At 43.9% G+C, this 26,432-nt stretch overlaps 1 protein-coding gene and 1 pseudogene across 4 annotated transcripts in view; one reads left to right on the plus strand and one right to left on the minus strand.

Annotated features, from left to right (window-relative positions):
- Window positions 1-4,351: 4,351 nt before the first annotated feature.
- Window positions 4,352-4,499, minus strand: LOC123729074 (uncharacterized; annotated as a pseudogene).
- A 3,859-nt stretch (window positions 4,500-8,358) lies between these two features.
- The window catches only part of LOC106578655 (transcriptional activator GLI3), a 197,012-nt gene continuing 178,938 nt past the window's right edge, over window positions 8,359-26,432 (plus strand). For all 4 annotated transcript variants that reach the window (XM_014157694.3, XM_045702221.2, XM_082965706.1 and 1 more), the window contains exon 1: window positions 8,359-8,754. The gene's annotated coding sequence lies outside the window, so the exon portion shown is untranslated. The remainder of the gene's footprint in view (window positions 8,755-26,432) is intronic.

The raw sequence follows: 26,432 nt of genomic DNA on the forward strand, positions 1-26,432 counted from the left end.
GATATACCTCCAGCAGGCACAGAGAGACAGGAGAGAGAGCAGAGTAACGGAAAGAGAGAGAGAGCAGAGAGACTTTATCTCAGTCTTGTCTTCATTGTTTGCTCTTTCGTTTTGGCAGATGGCTGCGAGGCCTCAGTGTGTGTGAGTGTGTGGGGTGGTGGGGGGGGGGGGGGGGGTCTGTGTGTGAAGGAGCACTTGAACCCTGTGTACACAGCTCTAGGATGGATGGGGCCTAATGCTCTCTTCAGGAGTAGATTAGTGGTCAGTAAAGCAGTCCTTGTGGTGTGTTCATTTGGCCCCAGTAACTCTGGCTCCTCTGTTCCCTGACACATTGGGAAGCAGGGACCACTGGTAACCCTAGTTTGTTTGCTGCCTTGTCAGGCCTTATAATGGAGTAGCAAACAAGTGGGGATCAAGTAAATAGTGAAGGGCACTCTGTCAATTGAAAACAGTGAAAAAAACAAGGCTAAACGAGTCACAGCATAGAATGTCAGTGGGACATTTTAGTCAAGTCCTGAGTTAATAAAGTTGTAATTAAAAAAGCATTACAATATGGGAATGTATTGTCTTATTCATAAAATGAAAGGTTTAAAATATACTCTATTGGTCCAGAAGGAGTGGAAAACTGTTCCTTGTATTGGGACCCTTGGTATTAACTTGAGAGGAGACTGCATGTAGTTCTCAACTGCACAACTCACTGAACAAGCCTGCCATTCTCTTGGTAAGAACCCCAAATAGAGCCCTATTCCTTATGTAATGCACTACTCCTGACTAGGGACCATGGGGCTCTGGTCAAAAGTAGTGCGCTATTTAGGGAATAGGGTGCCATTTGGGACTTAACATTGGTATGTCCAATGCAATGCTAGAGGTCAAACCTGGATGGATATCATATGCTTCTCTGCTAACATATCCCTTTCACTGTGACATCTGTCCAATGGGAGAGAAACATTAAACACTGTATTGCCAAGTAGTAGTTATATGTTACTTGTGTAACTTAGACATAGGACATTGCATGATATTTCAATGAGATCATGAAATTACTTTTGGGAAGAAGACTGATGTAGTATTAAATGCATATTTGTTGTAATGTATCAATCAGTGTGTAGATGAAGACAAACAAATTAATGTGTATTTTACAGTTTATAACCATTCTGTTTTATTCAAACACAATTCCAAAAAGCCTCCGAAATGAATCACAATATATGTACTGAGAATATACTGTTTGTTTGTCTGTATGTCGCGTTAAACCATGTAATATTAGTGTGTGTGTGTCACTCTCTCTCTCTTTCTCTCTCTTGGTATGTGTGTGTGTGTCTATCTCTCTTTCTCTCTGTGTGCCTGCCTTGGTGTGCACCTCCCTGACTGCAGTAGATCTCAGGTCTGGAACAAACAGTAGTTCCTCCTTAATTGGGGTGAGATCAGGGGCTTAGACGGGGCCAAGAAGGGACCACGCACCCCTTTCTTTCTCCTCCAGAATCGCTTTGGCTCCAGAGGTGCTTTTGATGTGTGTTTTGGCTCTCTGAGTTCTACTTTGGAATATGTTCTTGGGAGACCATTGGTTACTTGCCTCCAGGCAGAATCTCAATCCCTAGGATCCTAGCCCTCTTTGATGAAATACTTTCGGGAGTTGCTAACCCCACTGATGCCAATGTGCACCCCTACCTTCCTCTCTTCATCCCTCCTTCCCCTCACCCCCCTCCTACTATCTCCCCTGCCCTCCCCTGCTCCTCAGATCATTCTCTTTGAGAGACTCATACAACAAGGACTTTCTCTTGGTGTAGTCTAGTCCAGCTGAGCACAAGCCTTCACAAATGACACAGGAGGATTAGCCATGTTTTACAGGGGACCTTTGACTAGGCACTCTGTTGCTTGGCTTGCTGTCACTGATTGGCCACTTCATGCTTTCTGCTTATAATTCTGTATAATATAATAGAAGAAGGGATATTCTATCTGTAAAGCTGAAGCTGTACAGATTCCGCGATAGAAATGTACAGGTAATTTCCGATTGAGCCAACTTAAGCAGCATTTACCTTTAAATTTCAATCACGCTGCAAAGCTGAATTTCCATGATGCGGATTGAATAGAGATCTCACAGAATTTTTCCTAGAGGAAAGTTCAGTCTGTACAATATATGTTTACATTTACTACATGTGTACCTCCCTCCATCAAACTTTCATTAAACTGAATATCTAGGTCAAATGTTGATGAAGACAGAATTATTGCTCTATTTGATTCCAAGGAAAATGTTGTGGAGGCACAGGCTATCCATGACAGCATACATACAGTATAGATCAGAACATATTTACATTTACGTCATTTAGCAGACGCTCTTATCCAGAGCGACTTACAAATTGGTGCATTCACGTTATGATATCCAGTGGAACAACCACTTTACAATAGTACATCTATACGGGGGGGGAAGGGATTAGGGTTAGAAGGATTACTTTATCCTATCCCAGGTGTTCCTTAAAGAGGTGGGGTTTCAGGTGTCTCCGGAAGGTGGTGATTGACTTCGCTGTCCTGGCATCGTGAGGGAGCTTGTTCCAATATGACACACTGATTGTTGATCAAGAGAGTAATTTGTCAATATTACCTACAGTTGAAGTCGGAAGTTTACATACACCTTAGCCAAATACATTTAAACTCAGTTTTCACAATTGCTGACATTAAATCCTAGTAAAAATCCCCTGTCTTAGGTCAGTTAGGGTCACCACTTTTTTTAAGAATGTGAAATGTCAGAATAATATTAGAGAGAATGATTTATTTCAGCTTTGATTTCTTTCATCACTTTCCCAGTGGGTCAGAAGTTTGCATACACTCAATTAGTATTTGGTAGCATTGCCTTTAAATTGTTTAACTTGGGTGAAATGTTTTGGGTAGCCTTCCACAAGCTTCCCACAATAAGTTGGGTGAATTTTGGCCCATTCCTCCTGACTGAGCTGGTGTAACTGAGTCAGGTTTGTAGGCCTCCTTGCTCGCACACGCTTTTTGAGTTCTGCCCACAAATGTTCCATAAGAGATCAGGGCTTTGTGATGGCCAGTCCAATACCTTGACTTTGTTGTCCTTAAGCCATTTTGCCACAACTTTGGAAGTATGCTTGGGGTCATTGTCCATTTGGAAGACCCATTTGCCACCAAGCTTTAACTTCCTGACTGATGTCTTGAGATGCTGCTTCCATATAATTTTCCTCCCTCATGATGCTATCTATTTTGTGAAGTGCACCAGTCCCTCCTGCAGCAAAGCACCCCCACAACATGATGCTGCCATCCCCGTGCTTCACGGTTGTGATGGTGTTCATCGGCTTGCAAGCATCCCCCTTTTTCTTCCAAACATATCGATGGTCATTATGGCCAAACAGTTCTATTTTTGTTCTTTGTCCCCATGTGCAGTTGCAAACTGTAGTCTGTCTTTTTTATGGTGGTTTTGGAGCAGTGACTTCTTCCTTGCTGAACGGCCTTTCAGGTTATGTCGATATAAGACTCGTTTTACTGTGGATATAGATACTTTTGTACCTGTTTCCTCCAGCATCTTCATAAAGTCCTTTGCTGTTGTTCTGGGATTGATTTGCACTTTTTGCACAAATACGTTCATCTCTAGGAGACAGAACGCGTCTCCTTCCTGAGCGGTATGATGGCTGCGTGGTCCCATGGTGTTTATACTCGCATACTATTGTTTGTACAGATGAACGTGGTACCTTCAGGCATTTGGAAATTGCTCCCAAGGATGAACTAGGCTTGTGAACTAGGCTTTTTTTTTCTGAGGTCTTGGCTGATTTCTTTTGATTTTCCCATGATGTCAAGCAAAGAGACACTGAGTTTGAAGATAGGCCTTGAAATACATCCATAGGTACACCTCCAATTGACTCAAATGATGTCAGTTAGCCTATCAGAAGCTTCTAAAGCCATGACATCATTTTCTGGAATTTTCCAAGCTGTTTAAAGGCACAGTCAACTTAGTGTATGTAAACTTCTGACCCACTGGAATTGTGATACAGTGAATTATAAGTGAAATAATCTGTCTGTAAACAATTGTTGGAAAAATTACTTGTGTCATGCACAAAGTAGATGTCCTAACCGACTTGCCAAAACTATAGTTTGTTAACAAGAAATTTGTGGAGTGGTTGAAAAACGAGTTTTAATGACTCCAACCTAAGTGTATGTAAACTTCCGACTTCAACTGTATGTAAGTCATAATGATCTATATAGGTAAATACTCTCTCTATGCGATTCACTGGATAAAAATGCTTTAAAAATCACAACAATTGTAAAAAAAATGTACAGGGAACATTGATTTGACCATTATCCTGCTTGACGCAACTGCATTTCATTTGTATTTTCCCCCTTCTTCTTAGTGGAGACCATGATGCAATTTCCCACTACCATAACTTATGGAGTCAAGATTCCCACATTTGGGGAATTCGCATGGGGTCAGCACGGCCGAGCTTCGTCCTAGGTGAACCTCTTTCATAACCAAGATGTCTCCCCTGCCAGGTAAATATAACAACTGCATTTCTGTGGTGTCTCTACAACATATAGCAATGACGGTGACATGCTCTGTTGTTGTGATACCTAAATAGAATGATCTACTGTAGGTCTAGATCTAGATCACGTTGTCCAGTGGTCTACAGATGCGTCCCAAATGGCACCCTATTCCCTTTATAGGGCATTACTTTTGACCAGGACCCATAGGGAATATGGTACTATTTGGAATAAAATGACCTCTTGACCACACACACACCGTCAAATCCTGCTTAAATGATTAACTGGGGATTTTGCACATCTTCATTGATTGATACAGAACCCTGTAGACTTCTCTTACTACATAATTTCCCTGTATATTGATTGTATATTGATCATACCTAACACTACAGGAAAGCTTTTCCCCCTCCTTACCGTAACATTAGGTCTCATTCAGAAGGCTGGCCCAGGGGACCACACGCCCACTTTCTGCAGCATGACTTTCCTCCTCATAAATCGTCAGTTTCCCAATTGTTTTATTTATTATTATTTTTTACCTATCATAAGAAGCTAGACACATCACATAATTCCCCTTCATTCGTGAATGGGAGTTTATATTGGGAAAACCCAGAGCAAGTGACCTATGTCAATTGTCTGTTTTTCAGGTTGAATGTATAATTGCAGACAGGTAAAACTGTTGTAGTAGGCTTCTACGTAACCATGTGTACTTACTCTCTGCAATTACTCTCTACTTACCTAATGTAAAGAGGGACCAGGTTAAACATAAGCCTACTTTAGGCTTATCTGAAGACGGAAGCCCGACGAGCTAGCTGAGGCACCCCCGGTTCCATTGGCGATGGTACCCGGACCCGGCGTCACCAAACAAAACAAAAACCAAACTCCCTGATGCTTCTTTTAGTGGTGTCAGCATTCTGTGAAGATCAACGGTGGAGACGAGAAGCAAGTACAGGGAGTGAACATTTAATGAAATACGGACATGAAATAGGACAGGACAGCGTCTGGACATGAACACAACGGCATGAATGCTGACACAAGGAACCAACGGAGGAACAAACAGAAATAAACGGGGCAATCAACAAAGGGAAGGAGTCCAGGTGAGTCCAATGAGCAGTGCTGCACGTAATGATGGTGACAGGTGTGCGTAATAAAGGGCAGCCTGGCGCCCTTGACCGCCAGAGAGGGAGAGCGGGAGCAGGCGTGACAGGTTTAGAGAGCTGAGCCACACCGACCCACACTCCAGGTTTAGAGAGCTGAGCCACACCGACCCACACTCCAGGTTTAGAGAGCTGAGCCACAGTGACCACACTCCAGGTTTAGAGAGCTGAGCCACACCGACCCACACTCCAGGTTTAGAGAGCTGAGCCACAGCGACCCACACTCCAGGTTTAGAGAGCTGAGCCACAGCGACCCACACTCCAGGTTTAGAGAGCTGAGCCACTGGGACCCACACTCCAGGTTTAGAGAGCTGAGCCACTGGGACCCACACTCCAGGTTTAGAGAGCTGAGCCACAGCGACCCACACTCCAGGTTTAGAGAGCTGAGCCACAGTGACCCACACTCCAGGTTTAGAGAGCTGAGCCACAGTGACCACACTCCAGGTTTAGAGAGCTGAGCCACAGCGACCCACACTCCAGGTTTAGAGAGCTGAGCCACAGCGACCCACACTCCAGGTTTAGAGAGCTGAGCCACAGCGACCCACACTTCAGGTTTAGAGAGCTGAGCCACAGTCACCCACACTCCAGGTTTAGAGAGCTGAGCCACAGCGACCCACATTCCAGGTTTGGGAGAGAGCTGAGCCACAGCGACCCACACTCCAGGTTTAGAGAGCTGAGCCACAGTGACCCACACTCCAGGTTTAGAGAGCTGAGCCACAGTGACCCACACTCCAGGTTTAGAGAGCTGAGCCACAGCGACCCACATTCCAGGTTTGGGAGAGAGCTGAGCCACAGCGACCCACACTCCAGGTTTAGAGAGCTGAGCCACAGTGACCCACACTCCAGGTTTAGAGAGCTGAGCCACAGTGACCACACTCCAGGTTTAGAGAGCTGAGCCACAGCGACCCACATTCCAGGTTTGGGAGAGAGCTGAGCCACAGCGACCCACACTCCAGGTTTAGAGAGCTGAGCCACAGTGACCCACACTCCAGGTTTAGAGAGCTGAGCCACAGCGACCCACACTCCAGGTTTAGAGAGCTGAGCCACAGTGACCCACACTCCAGGTTTAGAGAGCTGAGCCACAGCGACCCACACTCCAGGTTTAGAGAGCTGAGCCACAGTGATCACACTCCAGGTTTAGAGAGCTGAGCCACAGTGACCCACACTCCAGGTTTAGAGAGCTGAGCCACAGTGACCACACTCCAGGTTTAGAGAGCTGAGCCACAGTGACCCACACTCCAGGTTTAGAGAGCTGAGCCACAGTGACCACACTCCAGGTTTAGAGAGCTGAGCCACAGTGACCCACACTCCAGGTTTAGAGAGCTGAGCCACAGCGACCCACATTCCAGGTTTGGGAGAGAGCTGAGCCACAGTGACCCACACTCCAGGTTTGGGAGAGAGAAGAAGAAAGAAGGACACTTATGTACTTATTGGAATAGCATTCAACCCACAACTAAATGCAAACAGATAATTTATGCTCAGTGGTGTGAAGTACTTAAGTAGCAATATTTTAAAGTACTACTTAAGTAGTTTTTTGGGGTATTTGTACTTTACTTTATTATTTATATTTTGACAACTTTTACTTCACTACATTTCTAAAGAAAATTATTTACTTTTTATTCCATACATTTTCCGTGACACCCAAAAGTACTTGTTACATTTTGAATGCTTAGCAGGACAGAAAATGGTCAAATTCACACACTTATCAAGAGAACATCCCTGGTCATCCCTACTGCCTCTGATCTGATGGACTTACTAAACACAAATGCTTTGCTTTTAAATGATGTCTGAGTGTGACCCTGGCTATCCGTAAATAAATAAAAAGAAGAAAATTGTACCATCTGGTTTACTTAATATAAGGAATTTTAAATTATTTCTACTTTTACTACTTAAGTATATTTTAGCAACTACATTTATTTACGTCATTTAGCAGACGCTCCTATCCAGAGCGACTTACAGTAGTGAATGCATACATTTTTTCTCCGTACTGGTCCCCCGCGGGAATTGAACCCACAACCCTGGCGTTGCAAACACCATGCTCTACCAACTGAGCCACACGGGACCACAACTACATTTACGTTTGATACTTAAGTGTATGTACAAACAAATACTTTTAGACTTCTACTCAATTAGTATTTTACTGGGTGACTTTCACTATTACTTCGTCATTTTCTATGAAGGTATCTTTACTTTTACTCAAGTATGAGAACTTTTCCCACCACTGCTCATGCTTAAATAACATTAATTATTCATAACAGATACTTTATGATTGAACAATATTCATAGGATGTTTGTATGATTAATGAAATGAACTCATGCTAAATAAAACCATACTTACATTATCCTGCTTATTTATAATGCTGCATTATTGTTTGGGTGAAGAATAAGTAAGCCTAAACGCAGTGGAATACAGTTTTGTTATAGCCACTGGATTCTGGGCCACTGGTGTTGATGAAACTATTATGAATAACAAGACAATACTGGCACTAAAGATCACAAACTTCATCCTAAAGTAGAGGCAGCTAAGTGAACTATTGAAGTATTTGCCAATCCTTTGCAATTTTGTGGGACTGGTACTGTACAACAGTTCATTCGTTCCAACCGTGTCTGCACCGTCTCAGTAAATTGCGGCCCGGAGCAGAGAGGCGAAAGGCAGGGAGGGGGAGGGGAGGGGGGGGGGGGGGAGAGAATAGAAAGGGAGGGAGGTAGAGAGCGAGGGAGCCCGATCTGAAGGGAGAATACAAGGGAGGAGTCAGGCAAGGGAAAGAGGAGCTGGATTTCCACATTTCGCCCTATTCTCTTCGAAAAGCATACTTAACGTAATACCAACAGTCCACGAGTTTTTGAAAACACATGTTTTCTTATTCATACAGGTCTGATATCGGCAGGTATGTAGGGAGGTTCACGGTATTAGCTCAGTTTTCGCTCTATTCAGCAAACTGAAAAGAAGAAAGACGCGGAGAAGGAAAAGTCTGGCTGAACAGAGTTGGAGTTGCAACGTAAAGTCACATAGTCAACTCCAGAGCGCGAGAAGCACATCTGCAACAAGCGAGAAAAGACTTCACTTACGAGAAGACAAAAAAGTTCAAGAATTATAGGAGGGGAAACATCATTCGAACACGTAAGTGCAGAAAAACACGACGAGTCATAATGAACTGTTTCCTTTGAACATTTTGTGATTTGCTGGCTTTGAACATGTTAAAGAGAAAACAAGTTTATTTCAAAAACTGTCGAGCGGTATCACGTTTAAAATAAATCATAGAAGTCCACTTATTCGAAGGAGGGGGGGGGGGGGGGGGGGGGTGATGCTATATAAGCAGAAAATAGTATGACAACCCAACCTATTCACTAATATACTCACTTGCGCAACATAGACTACTTTAGACACAGCGTGACATGTATACTAACACTACATATTTTGCTGGATGTCGTCTACTTTCTTTAAAGTTACAAGTTGACCCATTGCACATTTTCGAAACTTTGCTTATGCATTTTCTTACAAGGTGATAGAAACTTGGTTCTTATTCCCGTAAATCTGATTTAAAGGTGTGTTAAGGTTATTTAATGGAAGGTTTATACATTTTAAGTTTGTGTATTGGATACACTTGAATGCAAAAGTAATTGCATTGCTGAGAATTGTGATATGGGCTGAAACTTCTTTTGGAACTTCCAATACTAACACAAACAACGTCCACTACTGGACTTTTGCCCAAAGACACGCATGGGAGGCATGCATATTTACATGTGATCACATTTCAGCAGGATTTGACCATGTTATCGATTCGGTCTCTTATCCATTAGGCCTAATATGAGTTATGCCTGGATTGATGTACTATACTTTATAGACTATTGTTCAGAATCACATAGCCTATTCACAAAAAATCTAATGCAACCACTGAAGTCCCTATTTCTACAATCAAAATATAAAAAGTAATCCCACGTTTATTTTACATTGCCATAGGCACAGTTGAACTATTATACAGTTATGCAGACCAATATAATGAGCATTGTAGGCCCATCGTGTTTGACAATAGAAAATCAACTAGGTTTTATCAAATGAAGTAGAACAGCTCTAAATAGAAAATGTCATTTCTCTGTTTAAATAGCCTACAATAGAGGCTACATTTGGAAAGCCCTTATATTCGCACGTCCACATTTGGAGTACTTTCCCTTACTATTTTATTGACCTGATTATAATTAGACCTACTTATTAAGCTTATCGTTTTTTTGTCTTTTATCCATTTCGTTTTTTTTTTCGTATGTAATTTTCGGTCAGTTAGGCTATGTATCATGGCAGCGTTTCTTCACATGTGGAGATATTTGTTTAAAACTTTTCCTTCTGCTCCCAGCCAGCTGTTCCACATTTTATCTGCTTGTCAGATTCGGTGTGAGTGACTGGTGGACCGTTTGTGTCTCGGGTTTCACGCCGCCATACAAACGACAAGGGTTCGAGGCGTTTAGCCGTGCGGTGACGGCTCAGACAAACCTTCTTTGACACTTGGCAAATTATTAACGGAGATCTACAGTAACTGGCAGCAAAGGTTTGAATGCAAAACAACAAAATGTTAATAGTTTGTGCAGAATAAAGTTTATTTTTTTTTTTTACCTCGGGTTGAGAACATGATCATCTGGACTGGCCAGTTTTAGGCCCCTATGAGATCTCTTGTGCTGCTTTTAAGAAGGAAAGAAAAATGACAAGAACATAGGCCTATAACCCACTAAATTTAGTGATCGTTTTTACGCATAATTTTGTTTGCATGAGCCCAAATCTTTATGCACTATTTTGAAACCATATGCTCAGTCTTTAATCATTTAATTGATAATTTAACCCCCCACCCAACTATGTTTTATGAAATAATATTTGGTTAGAGTATGAACATCAAGGAAGCCATAAACCTATATTTTAGCTACAGGCCTTCCCTGTAGCTCAGTTGGTAGAGCATGGTGTTTGCAACACCAGGGTTGTGGGTTCAATTCCCACGGGGGGCCAGCACAGAAAAAAATGTATGAAATTGTATGAAATGTATGCGTTCACTACTGTAAGTCGCTCTGGATAAGAGCGTCTGCTAAATGACTAAAATGTAAAAAAATGTAAAATGTAGCTTAATTCTCAATATCTCAATAGATTATTGTTCCTAATCAAAACTAGTGTTTGCTACAGTAATATGGTTCATTGTTATCCTTATCTATCCATTAAACGAAATCTAAATGTAATTTTATCATTAATGCATTTTTGCCTTTCAGATATGTATTTTAATCAAGAGAGTTTTTGGCTTGCAAAAATCCAAATGTTATACCTCAATTTGATAAGGCCTACCTGCATTTTAAAACTATCATCTGTTATTCTATTTATGCAATGGACTTAATGAACATACTTCAATTGATATGTTTCTGGTATTTTGCTATTAAGTTTTATTTTTGTAGTGATTGATGGTCGACAGAAAGCTCTATGATAGAGTGCATTTTTCATGATGAATGTGTGATTGCTTACCCCCAGATTTAATGATCACCAAAGCAACATTAAACTTAATTATATTAATTTGAGCTCTATTTAGCCTTAATGGATGGCTGATATTTTCCACGAGAAAACAGTGTTCAGAAATAACCCCAGATTGGCTCTAAGTACATGCCTATATGTGTATGGAGCTGGATATATTTTAGGATTTAATTATATTAAATATGAATGATATCTGATGAACACACTCAGCAATGTAAAACAGTAACGCCATACATATTTATATCTTCAAAACAGAACGGAGCTCAGCTAGGGGCTGTAGCTTCACTTGAACAGGTGCAATTTTACAAAACAAGGACTGCATGTCAAATGATTCAGTAACAGTAAGAAATACACACAATGTTTAAAATAGGCTCAATGAAGAAGCCTTTTTTTTTTTCCACCGGCCAAGATGAATCAATGCCCGTCTGATGAAGGGAACAATCTGTAACTCACAGTACCACAGATGGGGAAAGAAAGTCACGGATAACCCGTATCCCTCCCTCCCTATTCCTCCTCAGCCCTTCTGATAGCAGAGCAGCCCTTTATCTCTATATTAGCATACCTTTACATTCGATTATGCATAGCTGCAAAACACCAGGCAGTGCACTCCTGACCTTTCTAACTTGCCCAAAATGGGGCCTGTTACACAAGCAGATGTTAATGCACAAAGATGACACACTATTACCGTTAAATTAAGGGCCTCTCAAATCCACTATTCTAGGCAGGCCTCTGTCTTTAGGCTCTTTTACATCCTAGAGGAAGAATACCTGTTAAAAGGTGTGTATGCATGAGGCCCTAATGACATCTGTTGTTGTGGTAATAGGACTCAATAAAGACACACTCAGAGGGACCAAGTGTGTTGTTCTATGAGGGTAATCTAGGGGAAATTGATTTAATCTAAGGTAACATGTACCAATGCTTTTTTTTTGTGTGTTTATTCACATTTTTGGTTTGTTGTGTTGTGGATACGTCGGTGTGTGGCAGATATAGTGTGTGATTTCTGTTGTAGTACTCAAAGGTTGTTATAGTCAGTCACAGATGTTAATATGATGAAAGGTTTATCTGTGTCTTTCAATGGAGGCTCAACTCTTTAGCAGAGCGCTAAGTACTTCTATCCCACAAACCACAGTTTACATTAGCAGGTGAGGAGAGGCGCCGTTACCTCAGCTATTTAGAGCATGTTGGGCAGAAATAAATAAACACACTATCACAATGGTTACCCAATCAAAGTTTGGAATCTTTCCCCTAAGTGATTTGATTTGCCAACGCTGCCCTGTGAATATAGACGCTACATGAATAGATGGCCCCCAATAGGAATCCTTCACTTTGAGGATTCTGAACTTGGATATATTGACATCAAATGGAAAAGTTACAGTGGGGAAAAGAAAGAGAACGGAGAGAGAGAGAGAGAAGAGAGAGATTGAGAGAAAAAAGGCAGCAAGACAAGAGACAGATGTGTGTGTGTGTGTGTGTGACGTGTGAGTGACTCCTTCACCTCCTTGTAAAAAGTTGGCCGTGGCAGTATGCCGCTGAGTGTAGTCTACATCAAAGTGTCTGGATGCATTTGCGTGTGAGCGGCGAGAAGGAGGCAGGCAGGCGGGCGCGAGGCACGGCTCAGCATGAGGGGCTTCTCCTTGGCCCTCCTAATCCCCAGGCCCAGCCATCCCTTCAGGGCATGCCTCAGATCTGGCTCTCCTAGCTCTCTGCATGGACGTACCCAGCCTCTGCCGGCCGATTTAATATGCTATGTGTTCCTGCTCCCCTCCACCTTCACCAGCAGCGTCCTAGAGCGGGACCCCATTCACCCCCATTCCCTGATTCAAGGAGTCCCACTTAAGGCACTTTTCACTGGGCACGTCTTTGCACAGTGAGGGGGTGGGGTGGGTGATCTGATCATAATAATTTGGTGGGTGCTTATATTTGTCACATTTCACACATGTACAAGTGTGTATTAATAAGCATCTGTGAATTGGAAATGTGTATTTTGCGTATCCCATCTGCCCCTGAGACACCCTCGGAGAGTGGGGTCACGGCCAGGGTCTGACATTATCAATGGGGACCCTGGAGAAATTGCGGTTATGTGCCTTGCTCAAGGGCACATCGACAAATTGTTCACCTTGTTGGCTCGGGGATTCCAACTTGCGGCCTTTAGGTTACTGGCCCAGCACTCTAACCACTAGGCTACCTGCCGCTTACAGGGGGGTGCGAGAGAGACGCATAGTGTAATGAAATGCATAGTCAGCTCCACACCATACACAGAGGCTCACAAATGTATTCTTACTCCATATGCATGTTTTTTTTAAATGTTTTAAAAATGCAAACACTCCTCTGCATAAAATATCCCCATCATAGACATATTTTACACACACACACACACACACACACACACACACACACACACACACACACACACACACACACACACACACACACACACACACACAGAGACAGCACACACACACACACACACACAGAGACAGACAGAGAGAGGAGCGTGCAAGCAGAGTAGCCAGTATTCTTTCTTCAGGAAATAAGATATGAGAAAAGAAGCCAGAGCTCAAGCTGCCTTACCGGAGGCCGAGAGTCAGAGTGATGCTTTGTTTTCCAGGGCTTTGGTCTCACTCAGACTGGACCTACCAATTAGCCTGGTCAACCTCCCAGAGAGAGAATTTAGTCTGAAAAAAAAAAAAATGAAGACAAATACAGGAGTGAAGGAGAGCTAGTAGTCCTGGATGACAGGACTGTGAACCCCAGAGCGTGTCAGTGATTGCCTGCGTTTTCTTTTCCCACACACTCGAGTACAAACGGAGGCAGGTCGCACCTGGGTGACGACGTCGCTTGACGTCGTTCGTCTCCTCTGTTTGCCATGAGCTGCCGTAAAAGCGTCTTTACGGCTGCGGTGTGAGTATCGCAGCAAGGGGTGAAGTAAGCTGCAGGCCCATTTGCTTGTGGCGGGGCTGTATAAAGTTGAGATGCTGAGCTGGGACAGTGGTGATGTAGTTCCCGAATTCCCAGGGTTTGGGTCTGTTTTTGTTATGTGCCATTGTGTCATGGGCTTGATGAGAGCTAGTTGTGGCATCCGTAAGGGGGCCTGCTCTCCCTCCTTGTCCAGGGAGTGTGGTGATGGCCAGGGGACAGATGAGGCGTCCAGATCACTGTGAACAATGATCTGTCACCTCCACCTCCTCATCCTGGTTTCTTTGTGTATGTGGAAAGCCACGTGTCAGGCTGCTGCACTAAGACACACACACACTTGCACAGGCTCAGACAGGCACACACACACGCGCACGCACACACACACACAGAAGTACTGCCAGAAAGGTTGATTGAAGAGTCTCTGATTATTGTGATTGAGACTGAATAGAGTAAAAAAAAATGTACACCCCAAAAGTGTATGAAAAATGATTTACAATAAGGAAAATACAATAAAATTCACTGGGGAAAATAAATAAATTACTAATATCTATTTCATAAATATCTGATTGGAATTCTTTAGTTGCATACCTCATACTGTTCTGATACACATAACAACGGTAAAGTTGTTTTAATATATATGTAGGTGCAGTGCCCCATGCTGGCCTGGTTATCTGTATTAGTGCGTAAGCCCAGTGGGTCTTAGTGAAACCTGGGGGTTGAGGAGGGGGACATTGTTTCAATGTCAAATGCAAATCCCAAGGTTAATACATGCATGAAGTTCAGGCCGACTTTCTCCCTCCCTTCTGCAAACATGTTTAAATGCGTGCCTCATCCCCTCTTCTCCCCTACTCCTTCACTTCTGTCCTCTGTTGCAGGGATTGTGAACCCCATTCCCCTCTTCTCAAAAGGGGAACACTATTATCGGAGCAAATGTCTTGCCTGACTTGAAAGAAGGCCTCTTTTGTCAGGACGTCATTTGAAGGCTAATCAGCGATAGCGACAGAGAGGGGGAAGGAGAGGGGGGGGGCTCCAGCCATTTGTAATGATGGTCTGTCATCGGGGCTGCCGTACCTGACAGAGGAAACCTCAGGGCGGTCCCCTACCCTGCAACGTAGACTATTGCCCTATGTACATGGTCATTGAACACTGGTCACTTTAATAATGTTTACATACTGTTTTACCCACTTCATATGTATATAATGTATTCTAGTCAAGGCTCATCCTATTTAAGTACTGGTGTACACATCTTTCTATTCATATATAAATATCCATACTGTCCATACTGTTTATACACATATATATATTTATATTCTGGACTCGGACATTGCTCCTTTGGATATTTCTTTCTTTTCTTTTTCTTTTATTTGTGCAAATTGTTTTGTATTGTTTACATTTGCATTTTTTTCATTTAGCAGACACTCTTATCCAGACACTTATCTTATTGTTCAGTGTTTCTGCACTGTTGTAGCTGGAAACAAAAGCCTTTCACTGCACCTGTGATAATATCTGCAAACTATGTGTATGCGACCAATAACATTTTATTTTATTTGCACTACCCTGACTCCGACAGGCTTGGCCTGCGGAATAAAAGTGGGCCTCAAAAATGTATCGAGCAACAAAAATATGAACGTGTATATGGGCCCCTAAACCGTCTTTGGCTATTTCAGGCCTGACTGGTGTTTTTATTAAGAGAGGTCGACATGCTTTGGAAATATATCTTATTCATGAAGAAAAAAAGCCAGGGCTGGACTTCCCAAAGAATTCATTATGTTCCCCTTTCCCATAAGCCTTGCTGCTCCGCAGGTCCCAGCCGGGCCTCGGAGGACGTTGAGAGTGTCGCGCGACATTGTAAAGCCTCCCTTAGCGAGCAGGGGAGTGCGAAGGGTTCCATTAGTCAAAGGTGCACGGCTGTTTTTTCCCCTCTCCCAACACTTTCCCAGCTCTGTCCCAAACTCATTGTCTGAGCTAAGGCAGGACATTAGTCACTGCGGTGCTAGTGGAGCCTGCAGGGCAGTGGGACCAACCAACGCTGCTTTGGAGCAGGGACTGCTAGTCGGACAGAGAGAGAATGAGTGAGGTAGAGTGAGTGTGTGTGTGTGTGAGAGTGCGCTTTTTTGTATGGGTGTATGTGTTTGAGAAAGAGAGTGTGGAAGAAGGAGAGAGAACGTTAGAGGTGTGGAGTCTATAGCTCTACCTCAGGGCTCAGTATGTAAGCCCCTGTTTTCCCCCCAAAGCTGCTTTCACAAAGAGATTTACAAGACAGGTCTCCGGTGTGCTGCTTTGCCCGCCTGCATCGTGTGTGTGAGAGAGAGTGTATTTCTCCAAACTGGGTTAAATGTGCACCGCTAGAAGATGTTTTTTACATTATCTTAGGTTTTCCTAAATGAGTGGTTCCTAACTGGTCTGTCCTAACCAGAACCAAGGGATGGCATGAGATGATTTATTCTACCTGATGAAGGAGGCATGCGAGGTGGTCGGTGGTATCTTTGGTGTATGTATGTTGAGGGGAGTCAGCAGTCACACATACAAGGGATCCTGTTAGCTTTTGGAATTATTTATAAAGCTTGGCTTTTGTGTGGCTTTATAGTTCACTGTCTCCTTCCGTTACTGCCTATGACTCTACCTGTGCCACCTTCAACTCCAAATAGTCCCTCTGCCACTGTACTGAGTCTCAAAGTAGGAATGCTGACCGAGGATCAGTTTACCCATTTAGCTCATAGTGAATAAGATCAGGGGTAACTGATCCTAGATCAGCACTCTTTCTACTCTTACACAGTTTATATGGGCTTATGTTTTTTATATTCAGAGTTTTTTTCATGGATTCACAAGTAGGAGAATAAACTGTTGGTCCAATAGTTCCTCTATGGGTTTTATTATTTAGTGGAATTGTAGTTGTAGTGACAAGCACAATTTTGAGACTTCAGAGAAAATCACAAAGTTATACCGACCATTACATATGGGCTTGATTACACTGTAATCCAGTAGAGTTTTGTGTGTATTTCTCCTGAGTCCGGGTGGAAGGTTTAGTGTGTTTGAGATGGTATATGTTAATGTTGCCTTTATTGATACAAGCAGGGATGTGATTATGGTTCAGCTCAGTATATATGAGCAGAGCGCTGATCTAGTTTCCTATTTCTCCCTCTGGCATAGAGATCAATGCAAACCAGCTAACACAGCCTAATACGCCATTTACACGTACATTGTGGAAAACATTTACATATATTGAAAATTAAACTGATAAAGTAGGTCCATGTCCTAGAGGTAAGAGTTATTGTGCTTGTGAGTGATTAGCTTGAGTGTGTGTGAACGTGGGAGAAACCTCTCGCGTGACTGCCAACCAGTCCTGTGTGTGATAGGTGCCAGATTGTATAGCTGCGAGCCAGACTGTCTCTGCCTGTCAGAAAAGTTATAAGTCGCTCTGGATAAGAGCGTCTGCTAAATGACGTAAATGTAAAAGAGAGAGAATGAGAAAAGAACAAGAGCAAAGAGAGGGGGATGATTACAGTACACTGTTCCTCTGATCTGATTCATCACTAACTGTCTCTCATGCAAAGGGTGAATTTATTATCCCTGCCTCAACCTCCAGCACGGTGCCAGCTACTCACCATGTTTCCCAATTAACCCCCGGCACCCATCTAACTCGCCAATTAAGGCCTCTTCCTCAGCGCTTTTATTTGTGTGTTAGCATGTTCACTGGAGCCCTGGGTTGTGTTCATTGTGCACTAAATAGAATAAAACAGGGAGGGACAACCTGTACCTGTCCAATAGACAGAAGAAACACACATTTTGTATCCCGTTGCAAAATGTTTTAAAACGTGTGTGTGTGTGTGCCCTAATGAATACGACCCTGGTGTGGAGGAATGCAGTGGAGAGGTGGAGGTGAGTGAGTGTTAACCAAGTAGTAAGAGTGTATGTTTAGGAGGTGTCCTAAGCAATGGCTTTACAGCCCCCAGAATTTATTTGAGGCGGCGACGCAAACAGCTGAAAGGCTTAAACACAGGCAGATGTTAGTTAGCTTCCTGACTGACGACTGCTCCAGGGCCAGAGAGGGCTGCCATTGTAAGTCTTCTTCCCCATGTTTATTTGTGGTCTTTTCTTTTGGAAGCCATTTTGGAGCAGTCTGTATGTCCCCTTTGAGTTTAGGGGGAAGTTTTTGTTTCACACTTGGAAATGCTGTGAGTTTTATGATGAGTCATGTGGATGTTATTGCATATGTCATAGGAGTATGGCTTTGAAGAGGATGTATATTTTTTTCACCGGACTTGCAGTAAAAGACTGTCGCATTTCAAATTCAGTATTCACTCCAAAGATATTCACTTGTGTGTGTTTTAAAACCTAAAGTACAACCTTAGTAGACCTATATGCCGAGCTCTGGGACATGTGCGTGTGACTGTGTGAGTGTAGGTGCTGCTTACTGACGCTGTGGGATGGATGCGGGCACGTTAGGGAGCGCCAATCCCTGTGTGTGTGTGTACAGTATGAGCGAGCAGGCCCTGATTGGGGGGGGGGGGGGGGGCTTTCATGAAAGTGAGAGTGAATTGTTGTCTCCTTACCAACCTAGCTGTGCTGTTGGGAGACATGTCAGCCGTGGGGGAGCTGGCTGATTGGAGCTGCATGGGAGTCTGACTGGGACTCCCTCTGTGTCTCTACTTTCTTTGATCTAACACTTCCTCAACCATACTACTTATATAGTACAGTAGAGTCTCACCCCCCTGGCTTCATTGAAGTGTCTTCACCTCTAGCTGAAGTCAGTGGTCGATGTCGCCGATGGTCTGGGCTGTGTATCTACAGTATCTACTGAATGGAACTTTGTTGAGCGCAAACAGAAACGTCAAACAGAATAAAGAAAGTGTTCGCTTTTAACTTGCTCAGCATTATGGGTAACGGGAACAAGCAAACAAGGGCAAGTAATTACGAATGGAATGTCATGTGGTAATGGCGTTTGTTTTATACATGTGATTGGGGGCACCCGAATGGCGCAGCAGTCTAAGGCACTGCATCTCAGTGCAAGAGGCATCACTACAGCCTTTGGTTTGAATCCAGGCTGAATCACATCCGGCTGTGATTGGGAGTCCCATAGGGCGGTGCACAATTGGCCCAGCATCATCCGGGGTAGGCCGTCATTGTAAATAAGAATTTGTTCTTAACTGACTTGCCTAGTCTGAGACGATAAGAAGACAGTGGCAGAATAAATTCAACCACACATTTGTTTCATTACAAAACCGGAGAGCAACATCTGTCCGGTGAAGTTCACAAAACATATTGCATGTAACAGTTACATGACCTGCAGCATGGTCAAGCAAGGTAATTTTTCAGACATTTTCCGATTAAGCAACTATTGATTTAGAACCACAGAGACTTGAGCCGAATGGGGAGGGGAGGGGGTACCGTCACGTATGCTCTCTCGCCAGGGCACTAGGTTGCCATGCTCCCGCGTCTCAGCCGGACTGACAGGTTTCCCGCGCCTCAGCAGAGGTGACCGGTCCGCTCCTGTTCCCCGGGATCGTCATTTTGGTCGACGTCCTGCGGCTGGAGCCACGTCGGGGAGGGGGTACTGTCTCGTGTGCTCCCTCTCCGGCCTCTAGGTCACCAGGCTGCTCGTTATGGTGCACACCTGTCACCATCGTTATGCACACCTGCACGTCACCTGGACTCATCACCTCCCTGATTACCTTCCCTATATATGTCACTCTCTTTGGTTCCTTCCCCAGGTGTTTTTGTTTCTGTTCCTGTCATGTCTGTGCGTTGTTCGTGTTTTCTTGTTTTGTATTATGTTATGTTTATTTATTAAAACACTCACTCCCTGAACTTGCTTCCCGACTCTCAGCGCACTCGTTACACACCATTTCAACTTCAAAATTTCAACATCATCTAATCACCTATTCTTAGTCTAATACAGTGACAACTAAAAGATACTAAAAACAATTTAGTCTAGTCAACGTAAGCTAAATATGATGTGGCTGTCCATGGTACTGATTTCTGTGTGTGCAAGGAGAAAAAACATGCTGAATCACCCTACTTGTAGAGAAACGCCAATGCCATCCTCTTTCATGTTGCCTAAACTGTCTGTGACTCTGTCATACAGTACACGCTTTTAGTTTTTGTTGTCCAAGGCTACCTGGCTAAAATACTTGCTCACCAGCCTAACTTCCTTTCATGGGTGCATCGCCAGGCCAGCTAGTTAACATTAGCATACCACATCTAGCTACATGTTGAACTTCCATCCTCTCCGGCCAGGGGCATGATGTATTCATTTATGGTTGGATCAGAATCACCGTTATAATCATTGGCCAGTAATGGCGTATTAAGTCCAAATACCTACCTCCATCCATGGCTAAATTAGGAAAGGGTGATTTTTAGCTAGCTAACTAGCCACCAGAGAACAACAACACAACGAGTTGCAACAATTCAAGTTTTTTTTCTGTCAATAATGACGTTTGGCTTGTGATGTGATTGGTCAGTAGCAAAATCCGAACTGGCTTCCCTTGACACTTTTGTTTGGTGTGCCAGAACCATTCATAGCTGTGTTCACTCAGTTTAGCTCAACGCTGATTGGCTATTATAATGTTTTTTTTTTTTGTTTTTTTTTATCAAGGGAGGACAAATGCTCGCTGGCTTCCCTGGCATTCATACTCTTTCTGATCAGACTGTATCAGATACCCTGCACAAACTGAGACAGAAGGGAGCTGTTTTGTTCGCTCGGATGCTTTCTCCTGTGAGATACATTCAGCAGGCTCTTGCGAATTGAAGGACATTTATGAAGCATAGAGAGACAAAATAAACAGTTTAGTAATTTAAAAAAATACAATTATTCTTGGTACATTTTTTGGGGAAGCCTGGCTTCCCATGGCATCCATGAATATACGCCACTACCTCCTATATTTCTGTTGTCCATCACTGCCATGTTAAAATACTATTAGTGCTCTCATAACATGCGGATAGCATGAGCACTCACCAGGTGTTCTTGGCTGAGGCTGTTTGAAGGTATTTCTTAGGCATAGGGGCCCTGGTCAAAAGTAGAGCACTAAAAAGGGAATAGGGTGCCATTTGGGACTCAGTCTCAGGGGGTCCAACTGATAATTCTGTTTTATCAGAATCGGGTGTTGTCTGTAGTGTGGAATGTATGACTCAATAGCTCTTTGGATGTGAGCCCACCCCTCAGACAGGAAAAGAGGTATTAAAGCCATGCCTTTACTACTTTTTCACTTCCTCCATCTGTTCATCCTCTCCATCTTCCTCCATCCCTCCCTCACATTCCGTTGTGCAAGGGTCTAATTCCAGGACAACTGCATTTTGCAATGTGATGGCAGTCCTTTATTTTCCCTCCCTTTCATCCTCCCTTTATCGCCAGAGAGCCAAACACTAGTGTGACTTCATCTTGCCCAATCATCCTCCCTCTAATACACTTTAAATGGCGCGGCCGCGAGGGCCCGGACGGAGAATTAATAAGAGCCAATAAAGCGCGCTGACGGGGCATGTCGGTGAGTCTAAGTAAACATTATGACTTCTTGAGGGGGGCATCGGGGGTTGTTGCGACTTGATGAATCGTTGCGTAGCTCAGCGAGGACTAATTTCTCACTTAGCCGTCCTGATGGGGCCTACCTAATAGGGCCCTTTACTGCCTGCTTTGGCTTGCTGATTGTCTGCTTCATGGGTTGATTATTGTGCTGTATTATCACGCTGCCCCCTGGCTGTTGTTCCACCACGTGCCCAGCAATGGCCCCGCTCTGTCATTAATCACTTCATTCACTACCCTCCTCTCCTCCACTCACTCTGGTCTGTGTTGTACTGTTTATACCACTGACACAGAGGAAGGAAAGAGCGGGGGTGGAGGAGAGAAAGGCAGCGAGAGAGATGGGTGAGAGCAAGAGAGAGGGAAATGAGAAAGAAAGGACAGAGAGAGAGAGGGAGGGAAAGAAAAATACAAGAGATAGAGAGTGATGGAGGGAAAATAGACAGACGGAGGGAGAGTAGGAGAGCCCAGAGGGAACATGGGATTTAGAGTGTAGAAATGAGAGAGGGGCCACAGTAACTTGTGGCTCAGCCTCGTAACAGACAGACGGTCCAATGTCCCCCAGACAGTGTCTAACACCTCCATCACTCCACTGGAACTGACTTAATCTGCATCCCAAATGGTATCCTATTCCGTTTGTAGTGCACCACTTTTGACCAGGGCCCTGGTCAAAAGTAGTGTACTGCAAAGGGAATAGAGTACCATGTGGGAGGCAGCCTGTTTCAGGGAATAGGATGCCATTTGGGATACAGCCAGTGTGTCCAGCTGTATGATTTGACTGTACAGTATGTCCACTATGTAAGTACAGTGCATTATCTTGGGAAGAATGCCATTGCCTGCTCAATGCAATGATACAATATTAATGATATCAACAGAGGTTGTATGCAGACATTGCATTAAAGAATAATACAGTATAAAGATATGAATGGGAGTTGTACTGTATGTGGACATAAACTCAGCAAAAAAGTAAACGTCCTCTCACTGTCAACTGCGTTTATTTTCAGCAAATATTTAAATATTTGTATGAACATAAGATTCAACAACTGAGTTATAAACTGAACAAGTTCCACAGACATGTGACTAACAGAAATTGAATAATGTGTCCCTGAATAAAGGGGGGGGGGGGGTCAAAAGTAACAGTCAGTATCTGGTGTGGCCACCAGCTGCATTAAGTACAGCAGTGCATCATCTCTTCATGGACTGCACCAGATTTGCCAGTTCTTGCTGTGACATGTTAACCCACTCTTCCACCATTTTCTGGGGGGAATGGCTCTAGCCCTCACCCTCCGATCCAACAGGTCCCAGACGTACTCAATGGGATTGAGATCCAGGCTCTTCACTGGCCATGGCAGAACACTGACATTCCTGTCTTGCAGGAAATCACGCACAGAACGAGCAGTATGGCTGGTGGCATTGTCATGCTGGAGGGTCATGTCAGGATGAGCCTGCAGGAAGAGTACCACATGAGGGAGGAGGATGTCTTCCCTGTAACGCACAGCGTTGAGATTGCCTGCAATGACAACAAGCTCAGTCCGATGATGCTGTGACACACCGCCCCAGACCATGACGGACCCTCACCTCCAAATCGATCCCGCTCCAGAGTACAGGCCTTGGTGTAACGCTCATTCCTTCGAGGATAAACGCGAATCCGACAATCACCCCTGGTGAGACAAAGCCGCGACTTGTCAGTGAAGAGCACTTTTTGCCAGTCCTGTCTGGTCCAGCGACGGTGGGTTTGTGCCCATAGGCGACGTTGTTGCCGGTGATGTCTGGTGAGGACCTGCCTTACAACAGGCCTACAAGCCCTCAGTCCAACCTCTCTCTTCTCTCAGCCTATTGCGGACAGTCTGAGCACTGATGGAGGGATTGTGCGTTGCTGGTTGTTGTTGCCATCCTGTACCTGTCCTGCAGGTGTGATGTTCGGATGTACCGATCCTGTGCAGGTGTCGTTAAACGTGGTCTGCCACTGCGAGGACGATCAGCTGTCTATCCTGTCTCCCTGTAGCACTGTCTTAGGCGTCTCACAGTACGGACATTGCAGTCCTCATGCCTCCTTGCAGGATGCCTAAGGCACGTTCATGCAGATGAGCAGGGACCCTGGGCATCTTTCTTTTGGTGTTTTTCAGAGTCAGTAGAAAGGCCTCTTTAGTGTCCTAAGTTTTCATAACTGTGACCTTAATTGCCTACTGTCTGTAAGCTGTTAGTGTCTTAATGACCATTCCAAAGGTGCATGTTAATTGTTTATGGTTCATTGATCAAGCATGGGAAACAGTGTTTAAACCCTTTGCAATGAACATCTGAAGTTATTTGGATTTTATGAGTTGTCTTTGAAAGACAGGGTCCTGAAAAAGGGCCGTTCTTTTTTGATGAGTTTACTTTATTAGACATCTCAAGATCTTTATGAATGTGACTAGTTGTATGTAGAGACATGGAGAAAAGGCCTCATGTAAAGGAGGAGGGAATCTGGTCCCCGGGGCCATGCAAGGAGACTCTCTCTCAAAGCCTTACTTGGTCCCTCTACAGCCCCCCCTACCATCCCTCTGCTTTATCCTACTCACCTCGAAGTTTGTGTGTATGTATTAGTGTTTCTGAGTTTTTCACAAAGGAATTCCTCTGCTTCCCCTCATGCAATCCCTGGGGGTCCCCTCTCTTCTTGATGCTGAGCACACACACTTGTAGATGGAAAGGCACACACACTCTCAAATACAGTACAGAGCATCTCTCACTCTCTCTTTGACACAGGCTGAGAAACCTATAGTGAAAAACACACTCATACATATATACAAAGCAAAGCACAGGAGGGATGTGTACAGTAGGTACTGTGGTTTTAGTTTTTGTGGTGTCTTCCAAAGTGTTGTGTGAATTGTGTCTTAATAGGTTGGGGCTGCGTTTGCTAAAGAAGAGAGGCCCATTGACAATACGACCCTCACTCTTTCCTCCACTTTGAGTTCCATGCGGTCACTTAACCCAATTTAACAGAGGCTCAAAGATTCAAAGTGGTGAATTTTGAACTGAATGGCTAGGAGTTAGAAAGGGAGACAGATTTATAATACATTGTATAATAAGCATTGTGGCATTCAAATCAAGATGGGCAAACATTTTAAGGGCTCACATACTTGTTGAGGAATTACGAACAAATGATGGCTCAAGTTTTGGAAAATGTATTGTATTTCTTTGGCTGCTGCAGTGTATTGTAGCTGGATATCAGTTTGCAATTGTTGGGTTCTGCTTGGAAATGAAATAGCTGAACGAGCATCTTTTCCCTCTTTCATGCCGTTTTCAAGGAGTGCAGAAAGTGTATAGAACAAACAAAGACTCTGTGGCATCGTGGGGGGAAATGAATCGAGTCAAGAGTAGAAGCGCGAGAGAGAGCAACCAAGTACCACATAACCACTCCACCATGGGAAAAGGACTGACTGCTTTTTCTATTGTTTAGGTCTTGGGGACTTTTTGGTTCTCAGTTGCTCTAGCATAGTACACAAGTTCTACTAAAACAGAGGGAAATAAATAAATAAGCTAAAAAGCAGAGGGCTGGGTGAGTGGGGAACGCTGGAGGAACGCCGGAGGTTTCCATTGTGGCCCGCCTCTTTATTTGCCCCTTATCTATTGGGTAGCAAGCGCAAAAGAGGCGTTGTGTAAGCATTAAGATTACATAGTGTGGTTTTGTTACCCAGGAATGTAAGATCTACTCCACTCGTTGCTGTGTGAAACGACACGTAGTCCCTCGCCAGTCCTCCAAAGCATCTTAAGTGGAGAGGTCTGGGAGATGGAGGCGCGCGACGAGGATAATCGCATTAGCTCCGCCGAAAGCCACCAATGGGCCGCGTTGTTGCACTGTTTGTCCTTGAAAACAAAATGTAAACCAAGCCTCTCACTCGTTCACTTTGCAGTCGCACCTCCCCACTCCCAACTAAATGCACAATGTTGATACTTAGGACAGAAAGCCCCAGTTTTGTTGAAATGATTCCTCTTGAATGTATCTGTGTGAGATAGCCTTCAAAGAAGTCTGTCAACATCTACCTGTTAGACATAAAACTTAGCTATTTCTCTACACTGAAGGCCTTTTTCATTAGACGCTTATCTAGAACTCATTGCCCCACAATGACATAGTTTGAATAGGCTGACCATGTCACTGAACACCAAAGGGTGAGGAGGTCTAGAACTGAACCAGTTGAATGGTTTGTTTGTACGCGCGTGTGTGTGTGTGATGAGGCGTGACTAATTGCTACTAAATGTCACTTACTTCAGGGGACGATCCCCCATCAGCTGTAGACCAGACTTAGTGCCATCTGGGCACAATGTTAAGTCTCAACCTTCTTGAATGGAACCCACTACCCAAATCCTCCATCCAGCAGAGAATCCCACTCCCCTTCCCCTCCCATAGGGCCAAGGGCAACCCCATATTCCCACCAGTGCAGTGTAGCACACAGTATGGCAACCTAAGTTTGTGCTATTCAGTCATTGACCATTGAGCTTGTGATTGTGAACGTCTCTTTAGTCTCTTCAATAAAGGGCTTGAACCAGGGAACAACCTTCGACCATTTGGTCACACTTGAGGTTCGCTTAACCTTCCACCTTGCAGCAGTTTCTCTTGGTCTGCATCCCAAATTGCACCATATGGATCCTGGTCAAAAGTAGTGCACTAAATAGGGAGTCGGGTGCCATTTGGGATGCATACTTGGTTTATATGTGCTCCTTTTATAGGGCACTTTCCTTTAACCACCAACCTCCATCTCAAAAGCAAACACAAATCAAATTGTATTTGTCACATGTTTTGTCAACAACAGGTGTAGAGTAACAATGAAATGCTTACTTATGGGCCCTTTCCAACAATGCAGAGACACATTTCAAAATAATAGAAAAATAATAACCA

Source organism: Salmo salar, chromosome 19, assembly GCF_965601325.2.
Source record: "Salmo salar chromosome 19, fSalSal1, whole genome shotgun sequence".
In the NCBI taxonomy this organism is placed as follows: Eukaryota; Metazoa; Chordata; class Actinopteri; order Salmoniformes; family Salmonidae; genus Salmo; species Salmo salar.